The following is a 26,936-nucleotide window of genomic DNA, read 5'->3' as shown; positions in this document are numbered from 1 at the left end:
TTGTCATGTAAAATACAGTATTTGTAGATTGTTGTAGATTACAGGGATTCAACATGGATATCTAGGCATTCCACATGCCTAGAGTTCTGCATAGAGAGTTCTGATGAATAACTGACCTGGTGGTATATACTAAGAATCTACTTGGAGTCATGCAGCTGATTTATTTATTAAAGATTTTATTTATTTTTAGAGAGGGAAGGGAGGGAGTAAGAGAGAGAGAAACATCAATGTGTGGTTGCTGGGGGCTGTGGCGTGCAACCCAGGCATGTGCCCTGACTGCGAATCGAACCTGCGACGCTTTGGTTTGCAGCTCACGCTCAATTCACTGAGCTATGCCAGCTAGGGCTTAATTTATTTATTTTGCTTAAAAATAGGAAACTAAATTTGTAATGGATACAATTCAGAATTTTTCATTAAAACAGCCTTATACTTTTTAATAATTTCCTCAATATTAATGTTTTTCTTGGCTATTCTCAGTTAATAAGTTGTTACACTACATATCACAGTGTGCTATGTTTTTTTTTTTTTTGCAAATTTTAGTTTCTTTTGCCACTTATTTGATATATTTTTATTGATTTCATGTCTGTTTCTTTAGGCAACCTTACGAATTATGGTGTGCGTGCCACATGCACCTTGGAAAATTAGTGAGTTGGGCAATTAGCTTTTGTGTTTGCTTGGGGACAAATGTATGGTAGATCAATAGTCAGTTGCACTTAAAGGACTTTTAGCTTTCAGGATTACCAAGTTTGTTACTTTGTGTTAATTCTTTGCTTTTTTCTGTGTATTCTAAATGATACTTATGAACAAAAAAACAACAAACTCAGTTGTTTGTCACAAGCAATGATGAGTTATGCGTTTGGGAGGGATAATTTAAAAAATAATGGCATACTTTTTCATAGTTTAAGCACTGGGGGGTGATATCTGCTTTACCTATTGTATTTTTAAAAAGATTTTACTTATTTATTTTTAGATAGTGGGGAAGGGAGGAGAAAGACAGAGTGAGAAACATCAATCAATTGCTCTTGTACATACCCCATCCAGGGGCCGAACTTGCAACCTTCTGTTTCTCAGATTGATGCCCAACCAGCTGAGTCACATCAGCCAGGGCTACCTGTCACATACTTGATTTGAGTATATGAAAGCATCTGATAAAGTATCTGTTTGTAGTGCAGCATTAATCAGCTAATGTGGGATCTCCACTAATTATATTTCATATATTACAAACTAGTATTTCTTATTTTCATGACTTAGAAAAGAGTTGCTACAGAAGGCTATTCTTTAATTAGAAAATGGCACTAGGGTTTGAAAAGGTAATCCTCAGGGATTCACTGATATATTATCTTTGTTCGACTGCTAGTGGACTTTGGTTAATATGACCTTGTCAGCCCATTCACGTGGCTGCCATTGAACAGAGCTCCATTTATTCAGAGTGCTTGTCTGCTGTATGCCAGGTGCCGTGCATGTTCTATGAATACATCAATGGAAGGATAACCTTGTTTGATGAGAGCAAAGAAGTGAGAGTCTAGTTGGCTCTGGCAAGGAGTCAAGGACTGCTTCCTTGGTCATTGGCTGCTTGCCTTCTGGTGGTATCTCTTGAGTAGGATGGGAGAGGGGATTTCTGTGGATTTCTTTTTGAATGTATTACTGACCTTTTGGTATGTGGTATATATGTTTAAGAAATTACTAACGTTGACTGGAACTCCCATTCCATTATTTGTGCTAAGTCCAAGTAGCTATCTTCCAAATTTCAGCAAATTTCTAGATGCTTTATATTCTTAACAACTATAATTATGTGAATATTTTACTGCCTTTCAGTATATTCTGTTTTTTTTTAGCACTTAGTTCCAATAATCCCTCCCTCTTTTTAATCATGTCTATTCAAACTGTCTCATCACACGAAGGCTTTTTTTTTGGGGCTTAGATTATGGAGAAGATCTTCAGAAAATGGACAAAGGTGTGCATGAGGGGCATTGACCTCATAACCTTGATGCCACCTTAATTTGACTCTCCCTGTTCCTAAAAATCTCCACTAATGCCCCATATCCTTACTATTCCTCATGTTCCTCTCTTTCTTCCTCTCATCAATGAGGATTATTTATCCCTCTTTTGCCTTGACTTGCAAAATATAGCATAACAAATCCTGTGTGATACTACAGAACAGTAGGCCTTGTCTTCAGAGGACACCTGACAAGGCATTTATATAATTTTTCCCATTTCATTAACCAGAGGTAAGATTTTCACTAAAAAAATTTGAGGAGAATGTTCCACGTAGCCACATGCTCATTTGACTACTGACTTAGGCAATGTTTGGCTTTGGTGAGTGCTCAGCCGTTTTCTCCTCTGCAACAAGACTTGTGCTGTGTGTGTGCACAAAGGGGAAAGATGTATTATTTGTCTTCAAGGAGATTTTGTAAAGAGCAGAGGGCTTGTAATAAATCCCTGTTTGTAAAGTTGTGGTATGAATGGGATGTACTATCAAGTTATTATCTTAGGTATTGTAGTAACTTTGAACATCAGAGCAATCTAGAGTAAAATGCTATATTCATTTTTTGTAGTAGAGGTTTAAAATATGTAACATAGATTAACAGTTGAAATAAGATATTGGTGCATGTTTGAGGTGAATGTTTTCTGTTTGTGGTGTGTTCTTTCTTTCTGTGGTGAAATGGAGTCCATGATTACTTCTGTGCAGCAGCTGTGTGGCACTCACAGGGCTGCTTCCTGGCTGAGTTGGATCAAAGAGCTGGCCTGCAGGTTGTATTTCATTTTTCCGTTTGGTGGGATGAAATGCAGTTGTTTTGATGTTAGGTTTGATGGATTTGTTTGCCACTGCATTCATTAGCTTCACATCAGAAAACTGACAGGCTGTTAAATGAAACTTTGGCTTAGATTTTCAGCTTGACTGTTTGGAGACATTTGTGAAGATATTTTGTTTTTGTGTTGCATCAGCCTCAAGCACTGTGATTGTCTCAAAGGGAAGAAAAGTTATTTATTGATTTTCTTGAGTAAAAAAGAATCATTGTCTTGGGGATGGTCATATCTAGCCTACACCATCAGAAGTGGTGTATTTATGACACTGTGCAGTGTGAGAGACTTATCTACAGCACGATAAATAATGTTATCTTCTTGGAGGAAGAGGTAATAGTTGGTAACTCCAAAATGATATCTCTTATTTTGCACTAATTTTATTATAGGTGATACTCTATTAATATGATATGCCAGAATGTTGAAAAATTGCACTGCAGAGCTGGGAATGTTCTCTTATGAACTCCAGGAGCATTACTTTACTATCTAATTTTAAAGCATTCTGACATTTGAATCCTCAAATGTTCAAACAAGTTTAAAAAGAGATGATAGAGTTTTGAAATTGATTTCCCTTTCATCTGGAAGGGATTTCAACTATTAGATTTTCTCGCATACAAAAACCACGATATGGGTTCATTTTATTTTATATTTCAATCCTTCTGTAAAATTAAATTTGGTTTTTCTTAAATCAGGTAGCATCCTTCCCAAAAAACCTTTAATCTTGGGCAGCAGTATATATTAAAACAATCAGGAATCATTTTAGTGGTGAATCACTAGGTTATAAGTTAATATGCTTTAGATCACAAAATACTAATAGAGTGACATTTCTCTATTCTTGTGGCTTGTGAAAGAAAGCAAATGTGGACTATTTTTCACATTGCTCATTTAACAGTTCTTGGCATTCTAATTTTAAGTTTCTGGTAAAGCATATATATTACAAATTTGTGAGCCATGGGGGTTTTTATATTCTGCATTTTCTCTTTTTACCTTCTGTTTCCTGGGCCCTGGTGGTACAGTGCTGATAGGTGGCTGTATGGTGCCTTTTTTACAGGGTTTGAAAGGAATAAGAGAATATTATGTAGAGAAAAAGAAGCATAAGACCTCATGTCCTTAAGAGCTTGTACTCCAGCTGGGGAGTTAGTATTTATATATCTGGAAAAGGTATTTAGACAATATTCACGTTTGTTCCTATTTTACTCTGATAAAGTGTTCAGTTGTGGGATTCAGAAAATCTGAGACTTCCAGCAGTGGACTAGAAAGCCTCTGTCTGGGAGAAAAATCTTTCCCTGAGACCCACCTGAAAATTTCCTTTTATATCCCATGGCCAACCATAAATGTAAAGAAGGCTAGCTAAGTAAATGGCAAGCCACTGACATTTTTAGACAGATGTGGTCTCTGCATAGAGTTGTTCTTGACCCATTAGAGCTTTAAAAGCATGGATTCCTAGCCTGCTCAGACCAACAGGATAAGAATCTCTGGTGAGGAGATACCGCATTTTCATTTTAAAAATTCCCGTAGGTGAGTCTGGTGGATGCTTTGGGGTTGAGACCCACAGGTCTTTAGTAAATTAAATAAGGCCTTTGTATGATTGGGTTGAGATCCTTTGATGTGATGTAATTTTTTCTACTAAAAGATATTTTGATTTCCAAACCATGAGCTTATCTGTTTATAAATTGGAGATGTGTAACATCCAAATATATCACTAATAGCCTCTGTTCTGTAATAACTAATAGGTATTTGGGCACTTGCAGAATTGGAAGTTTCATGGATATATCCTGTAAATGTGCCCTTTAGTACAATGTTTTTAGAGGGAAGAAGGAAACATATTGGGCAAGATAAAATAACAATATAAGAGAGTAGCATGAAGGTTAAAGAGATAAATGTACTGTATATAGCTAGTTCTTAACTATGAGCTTTTGTTCAGTGACTTTTTTTTTTATAGATTCTATTTACTTACTTACTTACTTATTTATTTATTTATTTATTTGAGAGGGAAAGGGAAGGAGAAACAGAGAGAAACATCAGTGTGTGGTTGCCTCTCATGTGGCCCACACTGGGGACCTGGCCCGCAACTCAGGCATGTGCCCTGACTGGGAATTGAAGCTGCGACCCTTGAGTTTGCAGCCTGTGCTCAATCCACTGAGCTATGCCAGCCAGGGCTCAGTGACCTCTTTTTGGAAATTTTTTTTGTTTGTTTTTAAATCCTTTCCTAGGTGTTTCCTAGGTTTTTTCCTGTTTTGTTGTTTTTTAAAATATTTTATTTATTTATTTTTAGAGAGAGGGGAAGGGATGGGGAAAGAGAGGGAGAGAAACATCAATGTGTGGTTGCCTCTCACGTGCCCCTTACTAGGGACCTGGCTGGCAACCCAAGCATGTGCACTGACTGGGAATTGAACCAGTGAACCTTTGGTTCGCAGGCTGGCACTCAATCCACCAAGCTATACCAGCCAGGGCTATTTTTTTCTTTATTTCTTTGTGCAAAAACAAGGAGTCAGTCTCAGGTGGAGACAGAAGCATAGGCTTTCCCAAGCCCTATTCCTGCAACTGCCTGCTTCCCCTGCTCCCTACTCTGCTCTACCTTGTTCTTTTTGTAAAAATGGAAGAATTTTGAGTGAATGAGACCTTTATTTTTCTTGTCTGGTTGGATGGTGGTTTGGAGGAAGGGGGAAAAGGAATAGGCTGGGGGATTGATATAGAGGATCATTTCAGATGTTTTCAACCCCTCTTTCCCTCCCTCTTTCACATACACTCATCAGATTGTTACATAATTTATTTTGCTATGCCCATTTTCAAATGGCAGTAGGGAGATGGGATCAGATATGAAACCAGGGTGGATAGGGAGTCCTCCTGGGCAGCCATTTTCTTCTTCCTTTCTTCCTCCCTGTCCATTTTTAAACATGTTGCCTCCATGTGGGTGCTAGGGACATGGGGAAAACCACTCTTGTGCCCATTACTTCTCTATATTCCCTTCCTTACCCAGTTAGTGTGGTTGATGATGTCTTCTGGTGTCATGGCGATCACTCTGTGGATCTGCTTCCAGCATTTCCTCTCCGACCTGTTTCCCTCCTCACCCAAATCATGTACCCACCCCCCTCAGTCTCTGCTCTGCACATTGCTGAAGACCCAGGCTCATGTCAAGTTCTGTACTTGAGCGATGAAGTGGAAACAACAAAAAAATAAATAAACTCTTGATCTCTTATATAATAATGTAATTATATAGTACTATATTTGGTCTATCAAAGCTCAACCTAAATTATCAAAGAGGTAAGTACCATCTCTATTTAAAATATCTGGAAACAACTTTCTCCTGTACTTCCTTCCCCTCCCCCCGCCCCCCATAATCCCTGTATCTCCTTTAAGCTTATTTTTTTCTTATCACCGTCTGACATATATGTATAATGTTCTAATTTATTTTGTTTGTCTCTCTTGTACTTATATAACAAAGTTCTATAGAGTGGGGATTAAAAAATATCATTAGTTCATTTCTATGTTCTCTTCCCAGCACATAATAAATGCTCAAGAAATAGTTTGTTGAATGATTAATTGACTTGCCCAAGGCCATTTGATCAAAAGCATCAGAACCAAGATTCAAAGATAGGAATTTTGTATCTTTTTATTTTCCCCATTTAGACAATGTTTTAGTTTTCAAAAAATATTTCAGCTAACATTCACTGACAGCTCTGTCCAACAGTACAAAATTATATACGTAATTTAAATATCAATGTAATGTAGAAATTTACCACATTAAAAAATGTTCTGAGAACCTAAAGTTGTCCAGTCCATACCTAAAATTCATTTTCAAAATGAAAATGTCGTCACGTCAAATCAGATGATGCCCAAGATTTCATTGCAGAAAAGGAAATGTTTGATTTGAAAAGTTTTGGAACAAAGCAAGAAAAAGAAAAAACATGGATCATTTGAATAAAGTCACTTCTCCTGTACCACCAAATAAGCTGATTTTCTTCAGGAAAATCATTCTGTCTTGCTGAAGCTATTATGTTAAAATAGTGGTCCTGTTCCTAACTTGATTCAAAAGTTGTGGTTGGAAATGTCCACATGTGGCTTAGAAAGAAGCATATAGGGGATAAAGAGCAGTTTGTGGCCAATGGGGCTGGATTCGAAGGTAGGCACCCCTGTTGCTGGCCATTGATTCTCCTGCTAGCCCTTTAATTCATTTGAAAACTTTATGATTGGATTGCTAATTGTTTGCTTTTACATAGTACCTCTTTTAAAAGATATATAGCCTTTTGGTACACTATGTAACTTAAAGAAAAAGCTGGTTAAAGGAGGATGTGTGAAAATTCCTTAAGTGGGCTCAGAACCTCTGGCCTAGCCAGCCACACGGTGATTTCTTTTTTGTTTGTTTGTTTTCTGCAAAAGAGGCTAAGTGTGAAATAGGACTTCTTAAATAAGGCATGCCAGTCAAGGTCACCGGTTCCCTTTTCGTTTTCTGTTGATGGAACAGTAACAAAATGTGATGCTCAATTTTTAGCCTGTGGGAGTTCTGGTTACTTGATCATTTGCTGTGACCTCTTTGAATCAAAAGAAAGCTTTAATGGGATTTCACTGGGGTCAGTGGCTGTAGACTTTAATCTGTGGATCCATAGTCTGTCCTCCCTCTGCTTTGAGCAAGGTGATTGAAAGAATGAGCACTCCTCTTTCAGAAACTCCTTGGTGGAACTATAGCTTAGAAGTTCCACATAGAAGCTGTGGCCACAGAACGTTATCTGTGCCAAATGGCAGGGCCCATCCTCAGGAAGAAGGCTAAAAATGATGAAGGTAATAGCTAAATAAGTTTTTTATATTTATATATCAAAGGGAATAAAAAATGGGTCAAGAAACCCATGATTAATCTCAATTACTGCTTTAATAGGTATGTACCTTTGCAATTAAAAGAATCAGTGTTAGCCAATTCAAAGAAGAAAGGTTGCCCCAGTAAGGTAGGCCCTAAAAAAATCTGATGTAAGATAGGAGCCTAGTGCTTAGTTATCTCCTTCTTTTAGCATACTTATTATTTTTTAATTTACTAGACATTTATCTCCTACAAACTGGCCAATACTATATATTACCTCTTTCTAAAATGAGGACGGCAAAATAAGAGTGTCTTCTGGACACCTAGACACTCTGAATTTTGTGTTGATTTCCAACACAAAATTTTAGAGCACTGATTAATTCTTTGTGACACTGTTTACAAAATTTAGTGCTTGTAGCTAATTCTGCCAGGCATCATTTCTTGTTTTCCTTTTTTAAAATATATTTTTGAAAGATTTTATTTATTTATTTTTAGAGAGAGGGGAAGGGAGAAAGAGAGGGAGAGAAACATCAATGTGTGAGAGATACATTGATCAGTTTTCTCTCTCACACCCCCTACTGGGGACATGGCCCACAACCCAGGCTTGTGCCCTGACTGCGAATCGTGCCAGTGACCTTTGAGTTCACAGGTTGGAACTCAATCCACTGAGCCACACCAGCTCAGAAAACAGAAATGTTTCTGTCTTTCATTTGTATTGATCAGGTTGTATTTTTCTAAGTGCTCTCTTTAAGTGAGAACAATATCAATATTTTTATGCCTTTTTGTTTATAGTGCTGAGTGCAGTTTCTATGATTTTATGTCTGTTATTGTTACTGTTAGATATTTTGATTTTTATCATACTTGAGTGTGACTAATGAATAAATAGTTAAGTAAGAATTTTCAACTTAGAGTTGTAATGTCATTAAAATATGAAAAATGAAATCATAATATTGGGAAATTACTTTATAGTTAAATATGTCAGTATTTTGGGGACAGGGAATGAGAATTGTATATATATGTATATTTCACTATTATTGCTATGATTTTATAATCTTTTATGAAAAGGCTAGAAAACATTGTGGAAGAAAAATATAGCATGCTGTATGTTCCATAAGATTACTCAAAGTTAGTTTTATAAAATTAATTATATCCTGCATTTCCCTTCAAAATGCTTAATTAGAAATACAGCTCAAATAGTCTTTGAGATTCCATGATCTCCATAGGATTGCTGTCAGAAGCACTCAAGGGAGACAACACAGGGTGGTGGAGATGGCAGACACTCTGGAGAGTTATACGCTTTGTCTTGAATCTCTGTCAGACTGTATGTAATTCTGCTGAGTTTCATTTACTCATGTATAAGGGAAACATTGTTTTGTATTGTTGAAAGGGTACAAGTTCAAGGGTTAGCCAGACTCTGATTCCATTCCTACCCTTTCTTTTTACTACCTCTGCGGTTGGAGCAAGTACTTAACTAACCCGTCTAAATCTCCCTTTTCCCACATGTAAAATGGTTATAGCTTCTTCATAGTACTTCTGAAAAATAAATGAAATTAAATATATAAGGAGCTTTGTGGAGTTGTGATGTGGAGCCTATCTAGTCATGGCTATCATGACTAGATAGCCATGTGGTGGATTAGGATTGTATTTCCACTGCATTTTTCTTCTAGAATTTCAGTTTGGGAATTGACTTTGGCTCAGTGGTCGGCCTGTCTGGTGCAAGGGAGATCCTGTTTCCTGTTCCAGTGATGATGGATCAGTTCAGTGGGCCAATCCTGGTGAAATAGAAGGGAGAATAGGACTGGTGGAGACATGGAAGAAAATGCCCTAGGGGAGTAACAGGATGCTCATCTCTCTTTTTAGATGTGGACAAGGCAGCGCTGAAGTCTGCAACTTACAAAGTATAAGGTGATCAGACCTAACTTAAAGTCCATACTTTGTATATTTGACTAGGGAGATGAAGAGGTTCTGTTTAAAAATCAGTTTGCAGAAAGCATGCCAATGTTTACTTTTTCATAGCTTTGTCAGAAATACAAGTTATTCATTGCTCTATCTTCAGAGGTGTTGCTTCCTTAATAAAAGTGTTTTGATGGCTAATTTGAATGCAGGCAAACAAAAACCCGGCCCGATCACATCGATCTGTGTTAGAATTCTGGTTCTGTGTGGGATACTTGTGTAACCTGCCTCTGTCAACTGTAGTTTCCTTACCTGCAGAGAGGCCTTTGGTGCCGCACCAGCCTGTAGTGAGGATGGGGTAGGTGGGACAGTCACATAGCACCATCTTCTACTGCTGAATACATTTTTAAAAAGTGGTTAATCATGGGTCATTTCTAAGTCAGGGCACTCCCCAATACTAATTTGGAGAAGATGGTGGAGTTCAGGCCTGAACAGCAGTGGCTGTGAGGATAGTATTTGCAGGATACATGCTAACAGCAGGCTGGGCAGATGGGTTGCTTTATATATTTCTATGGATTTCTCAGATCCATTTACTTTTACTTTCCACAAAAATGAGGGGAGTAGGAAAAGTATGACATCAACTAACAGTATTTGGGGTTCTGTAGGCCATATTGCTGAGAGGAAGAATTGAAGGAGCTGCTGCTTTTGTCTTCAAAAACATACTCTTGCTCTTGGGCACTATGTTGAATTTGAAATACCATGTAAGTCCTTGTAAAGAAAGCCATCGTGGATGTTAAAGATTCCTGCTAAGTTTGACTGTAGTCCGCATGTGGCTTTTACGTACTCCGGGGTTTTATTTCAATTGAGTTAAAAAAAGTAGGTAGTTTCCAGCAACTTCCTAAGTTTTTATAGTGGAAATTTTTAAAGGCCTATTAATAATTTTCAGTGATTCTTGGTAGAATATTTCCAGATCTCAGTAATGTATATTTTGGATTATTCTTAGTTTTAAGTATTTTTTAAAAATGGACTGTTCTGATGATTTTTTAAAAGATTTTATTTATTTATTTTTAGAGAGAGAGGAAGGGAGGGAGAAAGAGAGGGAGAGAAATAGCAATATGTGAGAGATAAAAGGATCAGTTGCCTCTTGCATGCCCCCAGCTGGGGACCTAGCCCGCAACCCAGGCACGTGCCCTGACCCAGAATCAAACCAGCACTACCTTTCAGTTTGCAGGCAGGCATGCAATTCACTGAGTCACAGCAGCCAGGGCTGTGCTGAACATTATTGAAATAGAATGAAGACCTGTTTCTTTACTGGTAAATAAAATTGGAAAATTGTTAAAACTTCAGTATTATTCAAACTAATAGTGAAGGATTTCTTATTAGTAAATATAACAGGGAAGTTCCAATGGACATGAGAATGTAGTTAGTAGAGTGGGCACTCTGCACTTCTGTTGGTAGCAGTATAATTGGCATAAGCATCCTGAAAAGTGGGTAGATAGTATATATAAGTAGCTCTCAACATCTCTGTGCCCTTTGACTCCTTTTTTACACTCCTAGGAATTCATTAAAATTCAGGCAAAAGTTCATCTACAAAGATGATTGTTATAGTATTAGTTTTATCAGCAAAAATTGGATTATAACTAAAATGTTCAAAGATCTGGGAATCATTAAGTTATTATACTAGAATACTTTTAATTTTACAGAAAATTACTTGAAAGGAAATCACTGTGGCTCTTCATATTACTACCCAAATACTCAGTGTTCAAAAGTACAAAAATAAAGAATTAATATGCACCCATGATTTAAAAAATTAGAGTATAAAAATATTTAATGACACTCATTTTAGTCCCTTCTTCAAAGGTAAAATCTGGCCCTAGCTGATGTGGCTCATTTGGTTGGTTGTCATCCTGCAAAGCAAAAAGTCGCTGGTTTGATTTCTGGTGGGGGTGCATGCCTGGGTTGTGGGTTCAGTCCCCAGTTGGGACATTTACTAGAGGAAACTGATTGTTGTTTTTCTTTCACACCACTGTTTCTCTCCCTCTCTTTCTCCCTTCCTTTCCATCTCTCTAAAAATAAATAAAATCTTAAAAAAAAAGAAATGGTAAAACCTGTTAACTCCTTATATACTTTCAAAAATATCAGCATATATCTATATCTTTTAAAAAATCTACACAAAGATGATCAATATTGAACATGTTATTTTCCAGTGTCTTTCCTTTTAACATCTTTCCTTTTAATATGTTCATCATTTATGGCAAGTAAAAAATTTTTAGAGTATAGATGTTTATTAGAAAAATCTTCTAGCTTATCCCAATAGGGTATGACAGATGGTTTGCAGTGGATTTTTTTTTCTGAGGGCCGTCACAGAATCACAGTAGTGCATAAGATCATTGCACACATCTTGTTAACAAATCAGGACTTTGAAAATGAATGCCTTAGTTCACTGCTCTCTTTTCATTCGCTTCGTGCAGAGCAGATGGCTACATGGACCTGGTGCACTTGCATGTTTCCAGTTCTGTCTTTGTTGACGGGCCCTGCCTGCACCTGCAATCTCAGCTTATTCCACCACAGTTAATACTAGAAGATAGTTAATGCCATTATAGTTTTTGTTTTACTGAATGACAGCATTTGTAACTGTCCTCATATTTGAAGAATTAGGTCAAAAAAATTTTAATAAGTGTCTTTAGAGTTGCATTTTTCTGGCCTCATAAAGTATTATTCCAGTGAATTTGGGAGACATGACAGGAAATAATAACTAAATGACTTTGTCAACAGTTCTATGATAATGGGAACTTGAAATAGGAATGGCACAAAGGGGAGTTGAAACTCAGCCTGGTTTCTAAATACACACATAGGCAAGGAGGACTACATAAAATAATACCAACTACAATAATCATAAAGGGTACTTTAGATTTATAACACATACATGAAGTAAGACAATTGGGAAATTATTGCCTATTGTTGCAAGAGAACAGATGGTGCTTAAAATACCTTTTGATTTTATGTCATTCTTAAAATCAAACAACCAAAGAACATATACCATCTATATTTAAAAAGTTAAATTCAAACTTTTCTATTTTGGGTGGAATGCTAGAGTTGAAGAAAAACAATGCAACATTACTCTGCCAGTAAAGGCACACATTGGAGGCTGTCTTGGCAGGGGATTGAAGGGATAGATGAGGGAAAGGATGACTAAGAAAGCAGTGTTCCAAACCCTGCTTAGCTCCTGTTATGTGAAGCTTCTCTGTTGCATATTTCCTCCCATAAGTGGCCCTAGTGATGTTGAATGTTTAAATTCTGAAATGTCTAGATTGTGTCTCTAAGCCTCATCCATTTTTCAGTACATGCCCATAATTTTTAGAAAACATGATTTAATGCTTTAGTATTTCACATTTGATTAGAGAGAATGTTAGGTTTTTCTGAATTTTGGTGCTGTGTACACTCTGACGTTCAAAATGAATGCTGAATCCTAAGCCCTAAAATGTCTGAGTAAGCTTAACCAGGAATTCTTAAGAAATAACAGTTGTTCTCAGATTTGTACATGGGTTTAAGCTATAGCAGTGCATCTGAACAGGTGTTCCTGTTGTGTAGGCTCCTTATTATCAGTCCATGGTGCTTCTCCCCCACTCCCACCACTAATTAGTATATAGATGTGTGCTGGTGCTATTGAGATGGAAGGAGTCTGTGGCAAATAAAGGAGTCTAATTGATTCAGCCATTAAGTGCTGGACTGAAAAATGTTAGTGCCAAGCACAGATTCTTGTTCAGTCCCTGTTGCCACTTTGTGTTCACACTTGTGATTCTATCAGAGGAGCCTATATGAAAAGGAAGAAAAGGAATTGGAGATTCAAATCCATATTTCAGAGTATCCACTCTTTGAGTTGTGCAATGGAGTATCTGAAGTTCATACTCAATTACCAAGTAACTGATGCACTTACTTAAGAAGATTGAGATGATGCAATTCACTGCTTGTGATGCAGTTCACTGATGCAATTCACTGCATGAACATGTTTTCAAAACAACATGTTCAGGTTGGGAAGTTTATAAACGTAGAATTCCAATGGGTGCATGCAGAGTTTAGCTTTATTACATTGATATAATGTACTTTTTATTGATTTCATTCTCAGAGAGCTCCCTTTTGTCTCCTGTTTATCTTCTCCATTTTACCATCTGGAATGAATTGACACAATAGCAGATTGAATCAGATGTATTTTCTTGGTTTTTATAATTACTAAGCTTTGCAATAAATTTATGGAAACTCCACATGATAAAGGCAAATGACACCGCTGTGGAGAGAATTGTCTTCAATAGATGCCATGTATCTAGCTCTCAGCTTCCTGTTTTCTACTCCCTCAGCAGGGTCTATGGACAAACTCTAGTCCTCAGTGGGTAGGTTAGTGGTTCTGGACCTTTTGCTTCAGTGGGTTTGTTTCTTAAGCAGAGAACCTGGAACCACCAGTCAGTGCTTAATCAAATTTCTCAGACTGGTACTTAGTTTAATTCAACATTTATTAATTGAGTGCTGTGCAATGGCCTATGATTATTAGGCTTTTAGGAGGAGGCTCCTGTCTTGTATTGTAGTTATTCCAGATACGGTGGAATCATAGAGTGTCAATTTGATGAGATCTTGGACCTACTTTACTAAGCCAGGCTTTCTGTGATGCATAAATATTTTTTCTTTTAAAGAAAATTAAAATATTATCAAACATACAACATTTTATATCTTGTTATATCCTGTTGTTTTTGAATATTTTCTTATGCCACTTTGAAGTGCTCAAAAATACTATTTTTAATTGCTGACTATATCATCCCAATTTAACTATTCTGTTGTCATAGAGGTTGTTTACAAATTTTATTATCACCAATTACATTGCAGTAAAGAGCTATATGCATAAATTACTGTCCAACTTCCTTTTTTCTTAAGGAATAAGATTTATATTTATTTATTTATATTTATTTATTTAAAGATTTTATTATGTTTAGACAGAGGGGAAAGGAGAGAGAAGAGAGGGAGAGAAACAACAATGGGTGGTTGCCTCTTGCATGCCCCCCACTGGGACCTGGTCTGCAACCCAGGCATGTTCCCTGACTGGGGATTGAACCAGTGACGCTTTGGTTCACAGGCTGGCGCTTAATCCACTAAGCCACGTCAGCCAGGGCAGGGATAAGATTTTTAGAAAGCTAATTATGAGTCAAATAGTATTTGGATACATGTTGTTAGTTTTTTTCCAATATTTGTACTCACATAAGCAACATGAAAATGGTTTTTTATAATACTTAAATTGTTATTAAACCAATTTTTATTTTTTAAATGAAAAGACTAACCCTATTTTTTAATTAATAGGGAATTTGAACAATTTTAATAGCCTACATTTTTTTATCCATATTTTACTGTTTTAAAATTTTTTATTATGAATATTATTCTGAATTAAGGATATGAACCTTTAGCTCTGTTTTCTATAAATATCATTCCCAGTTTGTTTGCTTTTTAGTTGCATTGGAGTATTTTTGTGTTTTTATAGAAGTCAGTGTTTGCTTACAGTCCTAGGATTGAGTCTCTGTTACTTTTTCTTCTTAGCTGCCACTGTGTACCCTGGGCTTGCTTTCCTCCATTCACTGACTGGGACAGGCATAGGCTTCTTTCTCTACTCTGTTTCTACAACATGTTTTAGATGTCTTATTTGTCCTTTTTAAAAAAAATTTTTATTGTATTTTTCCATTACCATTTAACCCCCTTATACCCTCCTCCTTCCTGCAATCACCACAGTTGTCCATGAGTCCCTTTTTCTTTTTTCCTTCCATGCCCTACTATTTGTCTTAATGCTTATACTGCTAGTGACTATAGGGAAACTAGATTGAGAGTCATACTTTGGGAGTTGCTGAAGTTTCCAGGTAGGAGTATGTCCTATCTGCTTCATAATGTCAGGGGATAAGGATCATCTTTCTCCTGGTTCCTTTGTTGATAAAGGAGGTCATCTGGCCCCTAGGTGTTCAGCAGCCACTTGTACTTGAGTGGGCTCAGCATCAGCTCCTTGACCTTTTCCTGGGTGGACAGCAGCTACTGGGTTGGCCTGGGTGTCAACATGAATCTGGCTGGGGTTTTCAATGGAGCTGGAAGTATGGTCCAAGTGAACCATAGCCTGCTGAGCTCCTTCAAGTGGGAGGTGGGCCCCAACATCCAGGCCATGTTCATCCAGGAGAAGGAGCAGATCAGTAGCCTTAACAACAAGTTTGCTTCCTTCATCGATAAGGTGTGGAGCCTGGAGCAGCAGAATAAGAGACCAAGTGAACTCTTCAGCAGCAGATGACTTGTAGTAATGTGGACAGTATGTTCAAGAGCTGCATTAACAACCTTTGGTGGCAGCTGGAAATAGTGGCCCAGGAGAAGTCGAGACCGGAGACAGAGTTTGGCAACATGCAGGGGTTGGTGGAGGACTTGAAGAATCAGTATTTGGAGGAGATCAACAAGTTCACAGAGATGGAGAATGAATTTGTCCTCATCAAGAAGAATGAGAATGAAACTTACATGAACAGGATAAGCTGGAGTCTTGCCTGGAAAGGCTGACTGATTAGATCAACTTCTTCAGGCATCTGTATGAAGAGGATATTCATGAGCTGCATGTCTGTGCTCCTGTCCATGGACAACAGCTGCTCCTTGGACCTGGATGATGTCATTGCTGGGGTCAAGGCCCAGTATGAGGAGATCGCCAATTGCAGCTAGGCTGAGGCTAAGACCATGTACCAGATCAAGTACGAGCAGCTGCAGACATTGGCTGGGAAGCATGGGAATGACCTGTGTTGCATGAAGACAGAGATTTCTGAGATTAACCAGAACATCAGCTGAATCTAGGCTGAGATCCATGGCCTCAAAGACCAGAGGGCTTCCCTGGAGACCCCCATCATGGATGCGTAGCATCATGGCAAACTGGCTGTCAAAGATGCTCAGACCAAGATGGCTAAGCTGGAAGCTGCTCTGAGAACTGCCTAACAAGACATGGCCCAGCAGCTGCACGAGTACCAGAAGCTCATGAATGTCAAGCTGGCCCTGGATGTGGAGACACTACCTACCGCAAGCTGCTGGAGGGCAAGGAGAACCCACTGGAGTTTGGGACGCAGAACATGAGTATCCATACCAGGAACACCAGTGGCTACTTAGGTGGTCTGAGCCCAGCTTACTGGAACCTCAGCTATGGCCTGGGCCTCCAGGCCAGCTTGGGCTCTGGCTGAGGCCCTGGGTCCTTCAGCTGCACCAGTATCAGCTCCTCCAAGACAGTGGTTAAGAGTAAGATTGAGGCCCATGGTGGGAAGCTGGTGTCTGAGTCACCTGATGTCCTGCCCAAGTGAACTATTGCTATGGCCCCTGCTGTCCTCTGAGTCTTTGGGGAAAGGAGCTGTGTAGGGGAGTGGAGGGCACAGGAGACCCACCTGAAACTCAGCCCCAGGCCTCAGCTCACCCTAGTGGGGGGGTTACTGACTGGGGGACTGCCTCTTACCCATGTCCCAGACTAAATGCCAAATAAAGTATTTTTTCCCAAAATAAAGACTCAGCTGGCTCTGCCAAAAAAAAAAAAAAAAAGGCGGGGGGTGGGGGTAGAAAAAGCAGCCCTTTCTGTTTCTAGGCTCTCAAACTGCATTTTCATTCCAGTTCTTATCCTCTTATGCTTCAGTGAGGCTGGACTGCTCTCTGTTCCCTAAACAGGTTTACATTGTATAGGTTATTGATTACATATGAAAAGGTAAACCTTGTAGAAAATCTAGGGTAGCCTTCCGAGTTCAGCTTAATACTTTATGTCTCCCATGAAACTTTTCTTGAGGCAGTGTATCTTTCTTGGAAGCTGTAGTTTATTAATTGTGTCTTTTCCCATCTCTGTCCTCTGAGCCTGCTTCTTTTAAAAGATTGCTTTTTATTGTACTCATTTTCACAGAGCAGGTCATGCCATCATGATAACCCAAGGGAATCAAAAGAAGGTGTTCCTCTGCCTGCCATTCATGGAGGGTGTGTTTGTGGGTGTGTTTTGACTTGATCTAGAGCTGGGAAGGCAAAGGATGAAGCAACTACAGTCTTGGGAAAATAGAAATAAGGCACAGAGGGAAATGGGTATTCAACAGAAAGTCAAGACACAACTATGGACTAAATAGTCATTCACTCACTAAGCTATACATTTAACAGGTAATGATGTACTCTTTGGTACTGGGCAGTTTGCAAGGGGGGGAAGCTTATTAAAAATCAGTTTCAATTGGTGAATACAGTTTTACAAATCATGTTTGGAAATGTGTAGGCAGTAGAGAGTATGCTTCAGTAAATTTAACAGCAAGGAGCCTGATGACAGTTTGAGTGTTTGTGATTATGCTGTTCATTAATAAACCTTCAGAGGAAATTTGTAGCTAAGTGAAAGGAGGACAAAGCCAGCCCATTTTGTGCCATTTGTATGTTATGGTTTAAGCCTACAGCAGAACTCATTACTGGAGTTGTATGGATTACTGAACGAAGATGAGCAAGGTTGAACTTCAAGGAAGTGTGCTATTTAAAGAGTTGTTTGTATTTTCAGTTGAGGATTTTAACTGTGGTGTAAAATAGTCATATAATGAGGAAAGATCAATTGGATGCTAAATTTTGAGTGTGTGTTTTTATGAGTTTTTGATAGTACTCTAATGTAAGGTGATATTTTTTAAATAGTCAAAACCATATAAATACTCAGATAATGTTTTTCACAAATATGTGATGTATATTTCCCCTCCATATATACATCCAGCTGTTGGTTTTTAAAGATTTCTCTTTTAGTCACTAGAAAATATTGGCATTCCATATTTTTATATAGTCATTGTGTATAAGAGTAGATTTAAATGAGCTTTAAAATCAAGTTGCTTCTAAATGTTAGTTTGATAAAAATAAAACTATACTGCACAGTATTTACATGTGTGCCATAATTTTGTTATTTTTTGGAAATGTTAGATTTATGATACAGATCAATAAATCTAGAAATTATTCTAGACAATTTGAGCAAGGATATTTATAATACCCTTCCCCTACATTTCACTAGTGTGAAAATATGATTACTAGCAGTACAGGATTGATGGGATAGAATTTTAGAACATCTTTACTGTGCAGTTGTTAGAAACAATGGGGGTTAATCTATATGAACAGCTGTGATAAGATCTTTAAAAATATATGAAGTAAAAATCAAAAAGCTAGTTAAGAGTATCATGTATAGTGTCAGGATATAATTTTTAAAAAATCTTTAAAAATATGTAAATAGATGAAAAAGATACATATTTAATTATGGTGGTTTATGGCCAGTGGAATGAATTTGAGGTATGTAAAGCTGGGACCCTCACCTTTCAAGCACTCTACTTCTTGTGGAGTGGAATTTTTTTACAAGACTGTTTTCATGTATTTTTATGCTATTTGAAAAATATCCAATGAAATTATTTTTATAGTTTTTAGTAGTATATAGTTTTTAATAGTAAACTTGGATTAGTTTAGAGAGCTCTAAACTAATGCCTAAATGTCTTACAGGCACATAGTAGAGATGTTCTGTAATCTGTCTACTTCTGGATATTTAGTTTGTAGCCAGTATTTAATGTGGAGGAGGAAGATGATAGATGTGTCTGTACATGCTCATTTTAAAGCATTTAAAATTTTATTATAGCCCTGTCTGGCGTAGCTCAGTGGATTGAGCGTGGCCTGCAAACCAAAGGGTTGCTGGTTCAATTCTCAGTTAGGGCACAGGCCTGGGTTGTGGGCCAGGTCCCTAGTAGGGGGCGCATGAGAGGCAACCACACATTGATGTTTCTCGCCCTCTTTCTCCTTCCCTTCCCCTCTCGCTAAAAATAAATAAAATCTAAAAAAACTAATAAAATCTGTTTAAAAACTTTATTATATACTTACTAATTGACCTGTAACTAAGGTGACATTTATCATTTATTCTAACATGGAAGAAAACAGCATTGATACACATTATTTAAAATAATTGTGTAAAAAATTAAAATGGAAATTTTCTTTGAAACTAGGGCAAATGGGAGGGTAGGGCTGGGTCTGAGTAGAGGCAGGAAAAGGGCAGAGGGAAATAGGGGACATCTGTAATAGTGTCAACAATAAAAAAATATTTTCAGGTAGAATGTAATGTTCTGTATGTGTTGTAGTAAAAAGCCTGAAATTGCATATTGGCTATTGCTAAACCATGTACTATGCATGTATTTGTTATTCCCACATAATCAAAAGTCACTGTTAGACTCTGTAAATTGTATTGTGGACTATGGTGCTTAAAATATTAAATGTATTTGTAATTCCTTTTATTCTCAAATTAAAGATTTATGGACAATGTATATTGCTTACCAGCAGAGGGCAGTGTCTCTTCACACTTTTTTTTTTTTTTCTTTTTGCAAAGCCCTTTAGGAATAGATTTCCCTCATAGCATTTGACCTAATTTGACATATAGAGTCATAGCTATTTACTAACTCTAAAATTGTAATTGATATGTTTTATGTAGAAGGAAATATGATAAAATGGATATAACTGAATGTAGTAAGTAATATTTTTACTACTTTTCATATTCCTTTTAGATTGGTTGTTTCTTAGAAGAAGAGCTCACTTTATGTACAGGAAGTACGTGCATTTAGCCTAAAATATAGTCAACTTCAAGTGTTTCTTTTGTGAAATGAAGTTATGGTTAGCCCAAATCTACTGCAAACTGCGTGTGGCCCCTCCATGTTGTATAGTATACCTGCTGTGCAAAGGGGGAACATGTTTGCACACAAACACAGCATTAGTACAAAATAAAATTTTTGGTGAGTAAACTTACAAGCTGACAAGTAACAGTATGAGGCAATTAATGTAGGTCACTTGAATAGAGACTGACACATGGCATGCAATAAATGTTTGTTTATTCTTTCTTTCATGAGGTGTTGACATTTATTAAACTTTTAAAAGCAATTTGGGGATCAACATTGTCTCATATTGTGCCATGGCAATGACCAACACTGCATTCCTGCTTTTTGCTTGCCTCCCAGATCTGCTTCAGGAACTAGTTACAGGCCACAGCTCCTTGTTCTTGATTACACCTTTGGTGGCTGCAGATCCAATACCCTGTCATTGGGTAGCTATTATTTAAACATATACCAGCCATGCCATGTTAGCTGTCTTTCAGACAGGTTACTGTGGAGGCACCCACTGTGGAGGTTCATTCTTATCATCTGGCTTCTGAGGGATTTCAAAAAGGTCAAAATATTTATCCTTGGTTTTCCTTTGAGCTGTGTCTAGAACATGCTAAAGGACCATAGTTCTAGAATTTTTTTCAAGTTAGTCACTTATCAGAGATAGAAACTGTACTTCTGGGAGAAAGGTTTAAATCTTGAGACCCCTGTTCTAAAATATCCCTTGTTTTATTTTATTTTATGTCTTATACTGAGTCTTTGTAAAATAAAGCAAAAACATGAAACATTTTGAAAATGCAAAATTCTGCTTAAGACTATTTGTAAGGAAAAAATGTAATTCTTTAATTTGCTAATTACATTTAATTAATTTTGATTTAATAAACTTAATTTAAATTTAATTTGCTAATTTAAATGCAAATTCTTTGATTTGCTTTGTGTGTGGATATGTACACACAAAAGAGAAGGGTTTGGTCCTAGTTCAACTTCAGCTGTATGGACTGTGGAAGGATGGTCTTGATTTGGTGGCTGTGGCTGAGAGAGCTGTACATATACATACATATGTAGGTGGAATTGGGAACAGAGATGCAATGATCAGCACTTGATATCTCTAATGTGGGCCAAAAAGGCTTGAGAATGCAACATGTTTCTTTACTCCTGCCGATCATAGCTACATGAATATGGATATGTAGTGACTGTTTGATCTAGTACATCAGTGGCATTGATGTGTATTAGGGAAAGAGATTTAATTTTATAAACTCAAGCTATTCAGCAGTGACTGAAAAATCACTGGAGATGTAGATAGATCTTTGCTATTATCAGATGTTTCAAAGATTTTGTCTATTAATTGCTATTTCCAAAGTGATAGAATGCTGTTGAATTTTTAATGAAAACATAAAATACTTTATACATTTTTTTATTAATATAAAAATATAAATAAAAATGAGATAATAGGTCTTGGGAAAATTAAGTAAGATATAAAATAGCAACAAAATCAGAATAGAAAAACAAGAAAGAATTTAAAAGAAAATATAGAGGGTTAGGTCGAAAAGGACTTCCAAGTAGGACACCATCGGTGGATACCATGAAGAAAAAGATGATGAGATTTGAAACTACATTACAAAAAACTGCAAACTAAATGAAAAAATACACTATTGAATTAAAAGAGATAGTGGATTAACATTCTTAATAAAGTATACCTCCAATTAATCCCTAAATGTTACTTTTAATAGCAGATGAGTTATAAGGAAAACATTTAGTCAAATATTGATATAACTTGATACATAATGTAAAACTTACAAGAATATTTAAAATAAAGCTGGATATTTTAAGAAAATTTGGCACATCTCAGATGCTACTTGGTGTGTATCTTTAGATACCACAATGCTGTGATTTTTCTTCTTTGCCATTAGGTGTACTTCAGTGGTCATGTTTGAGAAGCAGCACCACTTTAACATATAAAGAACCTCATTCTTAATTCATTCATAATTACCATGGTTGAAATTCAATGAGTTTTTATTTTGTGTCAGGCATAAACATTAGATGGATAAGAATACAGTAATTCATTTAATTTTTTCACCTGTCCAAGATGGGGTAGTAATACTACTACATCTTATAGAGGAGAGAATTAAAGTGAAAGGAAGGCAGTTCATCAAGAAGAAATATAGTAAGTTAGTAACTACTTAACCTTTACTTAATCTCAGTGGTACTCACAGAAATGCTACAGGGTGAGTGCCATTTCTCACCTCTCAGATTGATAATGAAGACAACCTAGAGGACACCCAGGCTATCAGCCTGGGTATTAGAAATACTTGTAAGTGTGTCCATTGACCCTGCATTCTGCAACTGGGAATTTGTTTCATGGAGAAAAATGAGAAAGTTACACCATATGTGTATTTGAATAACCTTTGCAGTATTGATTATGAAACTGAAACATTGGTAGCAAATAAATGTGCAACACTAAGGGATGATTAAATAAATTATGGCACACCCATTCATGATATACTAATCAGCACTAGAAATGATGTGGATCTGTGTTATTTATATAGACAGACATTTATAATATACTGACAAAGATTAAAAGCAGATAACAAAAACAGGATATTTTCCTTTTTATGTTTCAAGTTACACGTGTATTATAAATTATAAAAAGATATTCATTAAATCGTGATATCATCACTTGGGGTAGGATGATAATTTTCTTTTATTATATTTCTGCCACAACCAATTATTAAATGTGCAATTAAAAATTAAAAGTTTGTTTTTATAAATAATGGTCTTACTGTATTTTCCAGGTAAGTATAAATTTCAAAGTATTGAATTTACTTAAAATTAAGCATATGTCTATTGGTGAATGCTTTTAAAGTAGAGGTAAGAAGACAAGAACAGTAGCTTAGAAAAATATCCAGGATGAAAATCTGATAGATCAGGGTTTACATAATTTGCTAGATTTGAGGCTTTGAGTAAGTTACTGGTTTTCAGCTTCAAACAGGAGTGTATATATCAATAATCCCTGAGTGCATATAACTGTATCTGATATTTATAGCACTGACTATGAGCTGTTAAGCTAGTTAATGATTTTGATGTATGTATACATGATAAATAAAGTAAGCAAACATATTAGAGAATGTTAGAATTAATAGCTTCATATAGTTAAAATTCATGCATACCCTTCTTATAGTACATTTTACTTGCTACATGTGTTAGATAAATTAGGCCTGTTTTAATAATGTTAGCAGTGGTATACAAATGTTCTTATTTCAAACAAGTGGGGGTTTGACTAATATCTTGGATCTCTAAAATGTTATATCTGGAATCCTAATTAAAATTTTTTTGGTGGTAGAGATTTTTTTTGAGATATTTCAAAGTGTATTTATGAATCTGTGAGACTTAGCTTGCTGCTTCAGGTCCCACATAGGATCACAGGGGCCAAGGGAGGGAGGAGCAAGGGCTGGATACTACCCCTGAGAGGGGGAGACCTGTCTTTGAAATGAGTAAGGAAGGAACCTGGTCCTGAAATTCCTTGCCAGCCAGTTAATCTCTCTGTTTTTCTCCCAGGAGGTGGGACAGAATGGGCAGGTAGAAGATGACCTCTGGAAATACAGGTTTTCCCAGGTTTGCAGGCAGAGCCATGGAGGGGTCTGCAGGGTGCTCTCCTGTGACCTTGTTAGCCTTATTTTTCCTCCCACCCCAATTCCTTCCTTGCTGCTATCTTGCACTTCCTTACAGCCCTCTTTTAGGAATGGTGCTGCTTCTTCCCAGTCTATGGAATACTCACTGTTTGCTGTGGGTCTCAGCTGTGCTATCACTTCTTGCAGGCGGCATTCCTTACCTGTCATGTGCAGGTTAATGGGACCATATATATCTTATCTTCCAGGGTTAATCTGTAAGTTACATGAGAAAATGTACACAAAATGTGCACATTCTGCTCTTCTCTGAGGCAGAGTTGTAGGAGCCCACACAATCTTGGATTATTTTACTGTAGAAGGAACATAAGTACTTCAGCCGAACAGTGGATCAACCCAGAAATAGAACTTTAATGTATGTGAAAGTAAGGTAGGTTGAAGGTGTAGAAAACCCATGTATACAATTGTTTCCTTTTCTATCTGAAGGGTAATATGCTGGGGTATAACCTTTTCCTTAGTGTGGGTAAGAGAAAGCATGTGAGTTAGCTGATTTTGTTTTGCTGTAGCCTACAGGAATTGTCGCTTAGAGGAGAAGGTGTTTCTTTCCCCAGTTATCTGGATTCTGAGGAGGGTGGCATGTGTCAGTCAGTGTCTTCAGAACTAGTGGTTGCTCTCAGAGGAATGTGTGTGTATTCTCTATGAGTTATGATGGAGTTTCCCCCCTTTCTTTTTGTGCTAATTTGGATATAGAAGCAAGAAGGAAAGGATACATTTTCTCATCATTCTACTAATTAATGTTTCAAGAATTGTGATATTCAATTCTTGGAGTTTTTTTCCTATGGTAACTTTTCTATGTTGTTGCAAATCAGTGGGTATTTTCAGCATGTTGAAAAATTTAACAAAACAAACAAACAAAAAAGCAAATGAAATACTGGCTATTTCAGTCCTTCTGAAAAGAAATGGAACATGAAGGTTAAGATGCTTGAGGTTTAACATTATTTCAGTAATGATAGTTTATTTTTGTGTATTCAAATGAACAAACAAAATACCAACATTTATACTAGGAAAAGTATTAAAGGATCAGATTTGTTTCTGGGCAATACAGCTTTAAAAGTTAGAGCCCAGGGATATGAATCGAAAAATAAAAATTCTTGCACAAAAACATTTCCCTAGTACTAACATTTAACTTGGTTTAAAACTTAAAAAAAATATATAGATATTCTGAAGCATGTGATAAAACAAACATATTTCTTCTAATGCAATGCAACAATTATGGAATCTATTGCACTGTTTTAGGTTTAAAGTTTGCAAAATGGATTTTTTGAAGTATATTTTTATTTAGTCCATGCCTGTGCCAGCTGGGGAAGATAACATGTCACATTCAAAGTGCTTCTCCAGTGGCATTGGTGAGAGGCAGGTAAAGGAATGTTATTTGACACCTCTTGGGTGTGGATTGGTGGACATCACTTTCCCTGCATGCCCTGTGGGTGGATTTGGAAGAGGCCCCTTATTAGCTGGAGCTGTCTGAGCTCCACAGGATGCCCTGACAGCCTGCCTGCTTACCTGCTTACCTGCTTACCTGCTTACCTGCTTACCTGTTTGCCTTCCTTCCTTCCTTCCTTCCTTCCTTCCTTCCTTCCTTCCTTCCTTCCTTCCTTCCTTCCTTCCTTCCTTCCTTCCTTCCTTCCTTCCTTCCTTCCTTCCTTCCTTCCTTCCTTCCTTCCTTCCTTCCTTCCTTCCTTCCTTCCTTCCTTCCTTCCTTCCTTCCTTCCTTCCTTCCTTCCTTCCTTCCTTCCTTCCTTCCTTCCTTCCTTCCTTCCTTCCTTCCTTCCTTCCTTCCTTCCTTCCTTCCTTCCTTCCTTCCTTCCTTCCTTCCTTCCTTCCTTCCTTCCTTCCTTCCTTCCTTCCTTCCTTCCTTCCTTCCTTCCCTCTCTTCCCTTTCTTTATTCTCTTACTTTTTTTTCAGTGAAATTGGGCAGCTTTAATTATGATAATACATATAAGCAGAATTGAAAATTCTCAGATGCAAATTCATGCAGTTACTGTTAAAATCAAACAGCTGTATTTGACATCCCCTGAGGCCAGCTGATGTCAGAGCTTCTGATATTTGATGCAATTTTAATTGAAACATATTGCTGTCAATGTAGGAGAAAAAGATAGCATGATGGTTGTGTACAGATAATAAATTGAGAGTCAGGACATTAAGAATTCTTTTGGAAGCAGCCACACTTTTTGCTTTTTCCATTTGAATTTTGTTTCATTGTCCATGTTTGCAGTTCGGAGCCCAGTGCTGATCTGTGTTTACAACATTGCTTATTTTTCCATTCTAAATAGGATTGTCTAAGACAGCAACAAATAAGTACCTTATCTTCTGGCCAATTGTAATAATACTTCAATGGTGTACCATTTAATTTTGGTAAAATTAGTGTTTACAATGAGGAGTATAGAGGTACTGGGCCAAGTTATGAATGCCCTTTGACATTAAAAGACCTTTAAAATTAGCCTAATTTCATTCTGTGTCTTTTCATTTTGCTACTTATCTATTTTTCTCCATTTTAAGGATTGTGTTAGGTTACTTAAAAGAATGGGCCACAAATTTGAAATTCTGGAGTTAGCTTTGTTTTCAAAATTAACATTCTGAAAGGCTCTGGAATGATAGAATTTTTTTTAATAAGGTACTTTTTGGTTTATAAATTTATAAACTTTCTTTACTGCTTCTAAGATATAGCATCTTATTAATTTGCTAGGATGCATCATACCTTATTTTTTTAATTTGCTAGGATGCATCATACCTTATTTTTTTTCTTGTGGGAGAAATATGCAAGAAGCACATTTTCTATTCCTCCTGTTTAGATTAAGCAAAATGGGTGTTCTGTCATTTGCCTAGGAGTATTTGTCTTGGGGTCTTCACGTTTTCCTGTGGGAGTTAGGAGGTTGCTTGGTAAAAGGAATAGGAAATAAAAGAAATTGACCTCCCTTGAAACAATCATGTTCAGTGTATTCTCTTCTACCACCTTGATGAAGAATTGGAGATGCCACTTTGAGGTTGGGGTTAAATTTCCTTTCAATTTCAAAAGACAGAAAATGATTGTTATGTCTAGTCATTAAGAAGACATTGTTGTGATTGTTCTTGAGTCTTTTTAGGCTATTCCATTGTCAAGATACAATTGTTTT

The 26,936-nt window shown here is 37.0% G+C and overlaps 1 protein-coding gene and 1 pseudogene across 3 annotated transcripts in view; both read left to right on the top strand.

The window, feature by feature from the left end:
* KDM4C (lysine demethylase 4C) overlaps positions 1 to 26,936 on the top strand; it is a 381,686-nt gene that overhangs the window by 118,578 nt on the left and 236,172 nt on the right. The window lies entirely within an intron of this gene.
* LOC123819809 lies at positions 6,908 to 16,830 on the top strand (annotated as a pseudogene).

This window comes from Phyllostomus hastatus, unplaced genomic scaffold (genome assembly GCF_019186645.2).
Source record: "Phyllostomus hastatus isolate PE091 unplaced genomic scaffold, TTU_PhHast_1.1 phas_contig_34, whole genome shotgun sequence".
In the NCBI taxonomy this organism is placed as follows: domain Eukaryota; kingdom Metazoa; phylum Chordata; class Mammalia; order Chiroptera; family Phyllostomidae; genus Phyllostomus; species Phyllostomus hastatus.
This window is presented reverse-complemented; position numbering and strand designations above follow the sequence as displayed.